We start from the raw sequence: 11,107 nt of genomic DNA on the forward strand, positions 1-11,107 counted from the left end.
TTTAAGATACTTCTTGTATGTACATAATTCTCCATGGAGACCATGGCGACTCCACCAGGCTGAGTTAGAGGTCAGCTCTAAGAGAGAACACACTGTTCACCGCAAGAACACATGTTTTTAAAGATATTTGGAGTGATGAAAATACAAGATAAATGTTACACAAAACACTTTTTCAAATGTTAAACGTGTTGAACAATATTAAATAAAAAAGCCTTAATTTCTCATTCCTCCCTGTTCCACATTGGTCCCACTGGAACCTTATCCTTTGTTTAATAAACAATCTGTCAGTGATGTATGGCCCGCCTGCTCTAATTTGATTGGCCAAGTTGCAGAGGTGGGTTTCTCTCTCATATAAAACGTCTCTGGGATGAAAGGAGGAGGCGGCCATATTGGAAAGAGCTGCAATTACATCGTAAACGACATAATACGACGTGATAGATAGAGCTGCGGCTACACACCGGGACAATAAGGTTACACTGGGAGAGACGGCGAGGAAAGAGCCAGAGAAGAGTCGATTTCTGGAAACATTTTATCTCGGCGACAACAGAAAAATATGGAAAACAATAAAGGGTGCTGGTGGTTGAGTGGATGCAGCGCAGTGCACGGGTAATTCAGAATGGAAGGTTTTTGACGCTCGGAGGAGAGACAAACACGCTGTCTGTAACTAATAATAAAGAATCTTATGTCTTGTCAACCAGGAAATAAGAAATAAACAAAAAAAACAGCGCAAAATCAGGAACTCCAGCTTTAATAGCACATCTACTGCTGTTATTGCTAAGTTAATAGCCTTTCTTTCCTTCTTTCTTTTTAAAGCTTTACACACACAAAAATAAGACTGTTTGAACATTTAAATATTTCAAAAAGTTGTCAGTAGGTGACACTGTGGGACCAGATGTTGAAAGCACAAAGCTTATAGTAATACATATACAGTAATACATATACAGTAATACATATACAGTAATACGTATACAGTACACTTTATTGGCTCAACTGAAGTTCGGTCCGGAGTGACCGTCTGCTGAGACTGGTCATTCAAAGTGATAACGTTTAGGAACAGGGTAATAATTAAAATTAGGACAATTGTTAAGGTTAGGGGATGAGACTGTGGCAGAAACGAATGTCACATACTGGTTTGATATCATTTTACACCATCAAATAAAACATAACAAGCCTCACAATAAGAGAACCGTGGCATCCAGACTTGTAATAATTGTCAAAAATACTTACTTACTTACTTTTATACTTGTAATAATTGTCAAAAATACTTACTTACTTTTATATATTGTGTTGGCCTGAAGAATCGTGACTAGAGCTCAGAAATTAGGATTATTGAAATAGAGATGAGCAAAATATATATAAAAACATTACTGGTGAATACATTTGTCACACAATGGAGCCAGAATACTTTTAAATGAACTCTAGGTTTCATATTTAGCATCTTAAAATCTTCAGTGGTGTAACATTTGGCTAAGCTCGTTAGGACGCCATGTAATATGTCATTCTACTGACATGTGAAGAATTGAAGAATTGAGGTGAGCAAGAAAAAGAAGATGATGGGGCCAATGAAATCTCCTTACTTTCACTAGCAGGGACCACGCCACAACGGAGTATGAAAGAATATTTATTGATAATAACGACGATGGAGCTCGACGATGGAGCTCGACGATGGAGCTCGACGATGGAGCTCGACGATGGAGCTCGACGATGGAGCTCGACGATGGAGCTCGATGATGGAGCTCGACGATGGAGCTCGACGATGGAGCTCGACGACGGAGATCGACGACGGAGCGCGACGATGGAGATCGACAATGGAGATCGACGATGGAGCTCTACGATGGAGATCAACGATGGAGATCGACGATGGAGATTGACGATGGAGCTCGACGATGGAGATCGATGGAGCTCGACGATGGAGATCGACGATGGAGATCGACGATGGAGATTGACGATGGAGCTCGACGATGGAGATCGATGGAGCTCGACGATGGAGATCGACGATGGAGCTCGACGATGGAGCTCGACGATGGAGCTCGACGATGGAGCTCGACGATGGAGATCGATGGAGCTCGACGATGGAGATCGATGGAGCTCGACGATGGAGATCGACGATGGAGCTCGACGATGGAGCTCGACGATGGAGCTCGACGATGGAGCTCGACGATGGAGATCGATGGAGCTCGACGATGGAGATCGACGATGGAGATCGACGATGGAGATTGACGATGGAGCTCGACGATGGAGATCGATGGAGCTCGACGATGGAGATCGACGATGGAGCTCGACGATGGAGCTCGACGATGGAGCTCGACGATGGAGCTCGACGATGGAGATCGATGGAGCTCGACGATGGAGATCGATGGAGCTCGACGATGGAGATCGACGATGGAGCTCGACGATGGAGCTCGACGATGGAGCTCGACGATGGAGATCGACGATGGAGATCGACGATGTAGCGACGATGCAGCGACGATCGAGCACGAGAGTTGGCTGGGTAGAGACTCAGGATTGGGGCTCTGTCTCGGGTAATCAGCCCCGCCGATTCAGAACCGCCCCCCCCCTCCGTAGATGGTGATGTGTTAAGGTGAAGATGATAGAGACATGGGGTGGGAGGGTGGGAGGGTGGGAGAGCTGAGACGACAAGATATGCTCTGAATAGGCCTTATAAATAGGGCTTCTGGGTAATTAGAGGTGTGGTTAGAGAGTGGGGCGTGTTTACTAGTGGAGTAGAGGTTGAGGCGTGATCCCGCTCCTGAACCTCAGTTATCGATTAACATCTCCAACTCCATTTATATTTACCTGAGTCATTTTTATCACGAGACAAGTCTTTCACTTCAAACTGCAACATCGTCCCTCCTGAGATCCTCATTACCCACAATCCCTCTTGGCTACTTGTTTTGACGACATCACTTCCTCCGTCGCTTCCTGTCAGAGATGAGGCTGGACACCAACAGATGTTTCACCAACAGAAAACAATATAAAAAAGACAGGCTCCCGGAGGACATTTGGTTTTGTTGTTTTGAAGGAGGAGCGTTGTAAAGAACACGAGCCGAGACAAGATTCAGATCAGTGCAGTTTTGTATGTGCGTGACAAGTTGTACTGAAGTAAAGTAGGTCGCTGAACAAAAATGGGATAGAGTAAACATCAAGTAGAAACAACAAAATGCAATGTATTTCAAATGTTACAAAAGTCATTGTTAGTTTGTTTGTCAGAAGCAGTGGAACAGACCTGATCCAGGACGTGTTTGGGTCATTAACTTGAGAAAACGTGTCTGGAATGCATTAAACCTCCAGTCGATCCATACAGTACAGGTGTTTTCACTGTTGTTAAAAAACATTCATTCACAGAGAGCAGGCTTGCCTCTCCACAGATCTGACCCATGTTGGGATAAGTGTCTTACTGTGGAGCTTCAATGACTTCTCCTGAGACACGCAGGTATCTGGACCCACACGGAACAGTTACATATGTGCTTAAAATATCAAAGTAGCATTTCCTTTTCAAGGTTGGCAGCTCAGTTTTTGCCATGCTGTCGTTACATCGTTGGACGCTCGCCTTGCTTTGTGTGACGTGGTGTGTGAGCGTGTGATTGATGGCGGTTGGACGGGCTGATGGCACAGATTGGAAGTGGGATGAGTAGCGGTAGCGCCACTAATAATGTTTTACAATAACTAGAACAGATATTGGTTGGATGAGGAGGAAAAATATGATGCAATGTTTTGTTATATAAATTCCCCTCGGTGTCATCTGTCCATTCATTTCAGTGACAGGTGTCCAGCCTCGTCCACCAGAGTAATCCTGATCTCAAACATGTGGGAGGTAATTGGACACAGACCAGAATCCGATCCGAAAGAAGAGACACTCAGCAGACAGACAGAAACAAGGAATACAAACTAAACTAAACTTTAGAATACCTTCTTATCCCAACTCTTATTATGTTGGTTGTGTTCATGTGACATTGAACCATTCTGGAATTGTTATAGGTAGAATTTGCTGTCGGAGCGGTCAGATAAGAGATTTGTTGTTCTGGTTTATGGTCAAGATCTGTAATTACTGGGTTTATCCACATGAAACTCTGTCAACAAAAAACGATCAAAAGCTTCAACATATGTGTATCATGGATGTTAATATTCCATCTTCTTTCAAAAACAGTGAATATCCCAAGTAACCTAGAAGATGAATTAGAAATGTGTATTGATTATAATACCTAAAGGAGACAGTTTGTTTATTCTCGCTGTGACCGAATGTCACCATTAAATTATAACTTAAAGCATTAAGGATCCAGCATCGTTGTTTGTTAGTTTTAAGTGCGTCACACGATGTTACAGAACCCGACAGTAGCTGCTATAATACCTTCTGTTTGAACATGCTTTACAAATGTGGCCCCATCAATCACTTATACACACACCACATTCATACAGGCCAAATGAAATATCTTGCCCAACAACAGTATGTTTTTGTCCAAATGGCAATTGAATCGACAACTTGAATGGGTCATCTCCTTCAGCCTGGTGTCTCGGTTCAGCGACCTACCCCTAAAAAAGATAAGAACTCCCTCAACCAAATTGTGAGCTGGGCTATTGGGCTGATGGGAGAGCCACAGCTGAACCCAGAATCCCTCCTCACTAGGCAGCTACAGAGGCGAGTTGGGTCCATCTTAGAAGACGGATCCCATCCACTAAATGGTGAATTTCAGCTTCTCCAATCAGGCCGCAGGTACATAATGCCTCTATGCAAAACTAAGAGATACAGGGGCAGTTTTAAGAGTTACAGGGGCAGTTTTGAGAGATAAAGGGGCAGTTTTAAGAGATACAGGGGCAGTTTTAAGAGATACAGGGGCAGTTTTAAGAGTTACAGGGGCAGTTTTAAGAGATACAGGGGCAGTTTTAAGAGATACAGGGGCAGTTTTAAGAGTTACAGGGTCAGTTTTGAGAGATACAGGGGCAGTTTTAAGAGTTACAGGGGCAGTTTTGAGAGTTACAGGGGCAGTTTTGAGAGATACAGGGGCAGTTTTAAGAGTTACAGGGGCAGTTTTGAGAGATACAGGGGCAGTTTTAAGAGATACAGGGGCAGTTTTAAGAGTTACAGGGGCAGTTTTGTTCCCTCAGCTATTAAAATACTAAATAGATTGAGAAGGCTGTAGCCTTCTCAATCTATTTATTTATTCATCCTGGACTAGTGTTTTGTATCTATGATGGCTTTTACTCTGTATTTTATCCGCTGTATTCTGACACTAATAACATAATAATATAGTTTGTATACTTGTTATCCATGTCTCTATGTCTCTGTTATGTCACTGTCCGTTTTCTGTCAATGTCATTAATGTTGTCTATGTGTGTGTAAGCAGCCCACTCTCTTTTACCTGCAACCAAATCTACCCTCGGGTACAAATAAAAAAGTGACCTTACCTTACCTTTAGATGTTGGTGGGTAAACGGTAAACATGAACATGATTTCAAGTCAATTTCTTTTTGCATGGCTCAGGATCACAGCAGTTGCCTCGCAGGGCTTCACAAAACTGTTCATTTACAATTCCAACAGAATGTTACAAAATAAAACACTAAAACAGTCATTGGTCAATAAAAGACAAGCAGATCAACCAACATTCATAAGCGAATGGAGAAATGTCCCAGAGCATCCTCAGTTTTTAGACCCTCCTTCTCTGCAAGAAAAAACTACAGCAATAAAAAGCAGTGAGAAGAAGAACCACAGACAAGATGTGACTGAGGTTGAATCAGGATTGAACTACAAACCATTACTGAACCAGGCCTGAGTCAAGGAAAGAAAAGGATTGCATTTCAAATTATTTAGCCATGATCCTGACCTAGTTGCATGTTAATATAATCAATAAAGTATTAAAATAAAATGAAGTAGTTCTGTTTTTGCCCTTTTTCACCTGTAGTCTTCATAAGATTGGACTCACGACACTGAGAGTCTGGCATATGTGCCTCTGCTTAGACCACTTGACACTTCCGAACAGCACATTCAAATTAAAAAAAGAAGAGGACTTTTCTCGGCCACAAACATCGCCTCCTGCAGATGGATTACCCTTGCAGTAAATTGGCTGGATTTATTAGATTTTAGGGAGAGCGGCCAGCGTTTTGTACCAAGAGAAGCAGCGGGGACTTTGGGACCTGCGGAATCATTTAAGGTCTATTTAACCCACCACTGGGCTGTGTAAACTAATAGGAATATCATTACATAGGCCAACAGGTAAAGGTGTAGGCTAACTTAGCTTTAAGAAAATTGATTTAATTACTTAATCCCCCCATGCATTTAAAGGACCCAAGGTTTGCCTTGGTAAAAAAGGTATAGACTAGTTTATTTCATTATTTATTCTTTAAGATTTGCAGAAATATAATGGTCAATAAAACGAATAAACTGTAAGAAAGCTATAATAATAATGAAGTACAGAAATTTGCTGCATAATCTTCCAAACAAGGGTTTTTGTGTTTAATTCCCTTTTAAAGCAATACTTGGCGCTGCAGTTAGAATGCATGTGTTTCAAGGGAATTTCAACAAAAGTATAAAAGTAATCAAATAAATGCTGAACAGATATGTTTAATGACTCTGTGGAACATTCAAGGCAAAGCAATATCTAGACACGCAGGTGATGGAACCTCAACACCAACATGTCAGAAAGCAGTCATGATTTTTCCCATGTAAAGATCATTTCTACACAATGAGGTACACACATGGATGTATTATCTATGGGTACACAATGGGAAACTTTGGCTGAAGTGCGATATTGCTGTTTTATCATTTGAAAGTTGTTGGTTTAATTCCATTGCCGCCGTCACCTTGTGCATATTGTTGGTGTGTCCTAAAGCTGGGTGTACACTGCGCAATTTTGTAAAATGTTACGATTATTTTAATCCAAACTGGCATTGTGCGCTTAAATCTCACACAAGGAGAGGACGAGGCACACTTCAGCTCAGAGCTGTGTTTACTGCCGCTTGCACTTTTAGGCCGTCAGCCCTCGGACTTTAAGACTCACTACAAATCAAACTTCTGAACGCCTGAAATCCCTTTGAATACACGACATACATCAGCATCAGCAGTCGTGCACTCGTCGTGAGCAGATAATCACAGCACTGCACAACACAGACGCACTGAAGAGCCCGTCTCAGAGCGGTGTGAACTCAGTCTGAATGTGAACAAGTTTACAGACTGTACTGAGTTAATGAATAATGTAAGGGCATTTTAGGTGTCCAAAGAATGCACAATCTTTTGAATTGTAAAAAGTCCTCAAAACGGTGCATATGACATGAAACAAAACTCATTGAATACATGTTATTTACTACGAGGTATGTGGTTCGACTTCATGTTTCTCCCCATGTCTGTGCAGGTTTCCTCTGGGTCCTCTGGTTTCCCCCATCAACCAAAAACATGCACCAAAGGTAGAAATCCTCCAACTATACTGACCACGTTTTGTCCTCATGCAACTGGAGATATTTCCTCCTTGCCTCCTCTTTGCATGTTATCTTTTCAATCTGGAGTATTGAGAGCAAATTGCAGAGCACTATGATTTCACACAGAGAAACGTAGATCAATGCACGGTTATTTCTTGCTTATTATTAACTTTAAAACTGTTCAACTGAAAATCTGACAGGAAAGTGAGATGGGTACAACTGCTCACAACATGACATCTGCAAAGTACATCAAAATTACTATCATCGAGGAGGACTTGAACCCACAAAGATCTTTTTCAAATCGACTAAATTGGTCTCTCAGTGTGAATTATGGTGATTGTGGTACAGTATTTCATAGCTACTGACCACTGTGGACAAAGAGATGGACTAAACCAGGACTAAACCAGGACTAAAACCGGGACTTTACCAGGTATCAAACTAGGTTTAAACAAGGACCAGGATAAACCGAGTCTAACCTATTAATAAACCTAAACCAGTTCCTAACCATCTCTGATACCAACCACTACAGGAAACAATAATAAATATAGCCGCAAGCGGCAATGATCGGCCCTCGCCACGCCGCCGGCACGCCGCAAGAGGAGAGGGCGCTAACGCGCCCCAATTGTCCTTTAATTACGCCTACTGCTGAATCTGTGACATCTTCTGATCTGTGTCACATCTTCTCCCCTTTGTTTTACCATTCAAAAAGCAATTTTATTTTGACTTCTTGGCAAAATGTGCCGCACAGACACCGTGACTCTTTGAATAAAAATGTGGATAACTTTTGTCCACCCCTGAAGATGAGCCTCACCAAATTTCAGGTTAATAGGGCTAACACCCTAAGAGGAGTTCATGAAAGTCTAAAGTGTAAACATGTTCTGGCGATTTCCCCATTGGAATAACAAGGGAGGTTTTGGTCATCGCTACGGCAAAGCCATAACAATTATGACATGGGTCTCATTGACTTTTTTGATGGGGATGCCAAAATTGAGTTTTGTTTCAAATTTCATATAATTTCGCAAAACTAAACATTTAACCTCCATATAAAATCTGTAGGGGGCGCTGTGGCGCCAAATTAATTAATTTCACTTCAAGTAGGTTTAGGGCAAAGAGTTTAAAAACTGATTCTAATTTGACGCAATTCGGACTTTATCTGCGCAAACGGCAGAAATGTTAAATTTGGGAGATTTCTGAAATTCTTGCAAAAGTTTGTGGCTTCGCCGCACAGAGACCGTGAGAGGTATCAATGTAATTTGGATAACTTTTGATGTCCCACTCCTCAGTAGCATTTTCACCAAATTTCAGCTTTTTAGGGCCAACGCCCTGGAAGGAGTTCGTAAAAGTACGACGTTTTTGAAGCAATATGGCCGACATTTGGTTGGGCGGACGGCGTTGCCGTAATAATATTTTTTACTTCTCTTGTCACCATCTACCTCTGCGCCAAATTTCATGATTCTACGATCAGATTTTTTTGGGGTCATTTCCTATCTCTCAATGCATTTTTGGTACATTTGGGGGCGCTGACGCGCCAATTTTTTTTATTTTAGAAAAGGGAAATAGCCAGAATGTAGAGAGGCACGATTTTTAGAGGTGTGCAAATTTTTGTGACTTTTCGTCAATGTTCACTGGGTGAAAAATAGGGGGGTTGGTCCCGAGAAGAAGAAGAAGAAGAAGAAGATTAAAGCCGCAAGCGGCATCCAACGGCCCTCGCGGGCCGCCGGCCTTCCGACTCTGCGCTTTCGACTTGATAAAGATGGCGCCCTTATTGTGTTGAATTAAAAAAGAACTTGACAGACGGCGACACAATTGACATGGCCAATCCAGTGCAAATGAACACAAATGTCGGTCAAATGTGCGGGTCCGCCGCACAGAGACCGTGACACTTGGAATAAAAATATGGATAACTTTTGATGCTCTGCTTGTGTAGATGATTTTCCCCAAATATGAGCTTGATCGAGCTATTGCCCTTAGAGGAGTTTGTTAAAGTGTGAAGCGTAAATGTGAACATTTCAGAGATTTCGCTGTTTTCCCATTTCTGACATATATTTGCGGGTCCGCCACACAGAGACCGTAGCACTTAGAATCAAAATATGGATAAGTTTTGATGCCCCGCTTTTGTAGATGATTTTCTCCAAATATGAACTTGATCGGACAATCGCCGTAGGAGGAGTTCGTTAAAGTGTGAAGCGTAAAAATGTGGTGATTTGAGCGATTCTAAGATTTTCCCATAAGGATAACATGGGATGTTTCTGTCATCGCTACGGTTACGCCGTTCAAAATATGACTTTGGCTCTCATACTTTTATGATCAGGATGGCAAATTAGAATTTTGTTCAAAATATCATGTCATTTGGAAAAACTCTATTGTTAATAGGCCACTCTGAAGGCCAAATAGTCAGAATTCTGGGAAACGTTTGCGGCTCCGTCGCACAGAGACCGTAAAAGCTATCCTTAAAATTTTGATAACTTTAGATGCCCCACTTGTCTAGAGGACGTACACCGATTTTGAGGTCGGTGGGCAAAACGCACTAGGAGGAGTTCGTTAAAGTGTGAAACAGAAAAATGTGGATATTCGAGAGATTTAGCGGTTTTCCCATAGGGATAACATGGGAGGTTTATGTCATCGCTACGACTACGCCGTAAAAAATAAGGCATTTGTCTGATTGGCTTTTGTGATCGGGACGGCAAAATAGAATTTTGGGTAAAGTTTAGAACATTTTGGTAAAACTAATTTTTGACCTTCAATGTTAATTTAAAGGTCACTCTGTAGGGGGCGCTATCGCGCCCATTTCAATTTTGTCATCATAAACTGGTCCAAACTAGAAAGTTGAACAACTGATTCAAATTTGGTCCTAATCGGACTTGTTTTGATCAAATGGGAACAATTTTTAGATCTGCAATATCCCAAAATAAGTTGTCCAACTTTGCGGCTGCGCCGCACACAGACCGTAAAAGGTATCTCAAAAAATTTGATAACTTTAGATGCCCCACTTGTCCAGAGGACGTCCGCCGATTTTGAAGTTGGTGGGAAAAACGCCCTAGGAGGAGTTCGTCAAAGTTTGACGTGAACAAAATGGCTAACACAGCGTGTTTTCATTTTCAAAGGAAGATGGTGGCCATAGGGTAAGTCTGGGGGCGTGGCCACAATAATATTTTTTTTTTTTTGTCCTCACAAGAGGAATGCGTGTCCCGAATTTCGTAGCTCTACGACAAAGTTGACCTCGGGGCGTCTTCCATAGGCGCAATGTATTTTGACTTTTGTCGGTGGCGCTGTCGCGCCTTTTTTAACGCAAAAAAAAATGGCCCAGAAAAAACAAAATTTTTCGCCGATTCTGAATTTTGGGCAAAGTTTGGTGAGTTTTTGAGCATGTTCAGGGGGTCAAATTAGAGATCAAAGCGCTGAAGAAGAACAAGAAAAATAATAAAAATAATAATATTTTTAGCAAAAACAATATAGCCGTTTTTTCTATAACAACAAATTATACATCGTTTGAAAGCTCTAAGCCTTCCCCATGCCGCCATGGGGTGGAATCATCATTACGAGCGCTTACGCGCTCGTCACTCCCTATTTCGTCGGGATGCCCCGCCCACTCCCCATAGACTTCCATTGATTTGAGCAGAAACAAGCATGGCCCATGCCTGCGGCATGGATTCTCGCGTACGGGACGATGCCAGGAGGGTTTTTGGAGGAATGCAGCGCTT

The sequence above is a fragment of the Eucyclogobius newberryi genome, unplaced genomic scaffold (genome assembly GCF_026437365.1).
Source record: "Eucyclogobius newberryi isolate DKJ021-1_F unplaced genomic scaffold, fEucNew1.0.hap1 SCAF_1, whole genome shotgun sequence".
NCBI classification, from domain to species: Eukaryota; Metazoa; Chordata; class Actinopteri; order Gobiiformes; family Gobiidae; genus Eucyclogobius; species Eucyclogobius newberryi.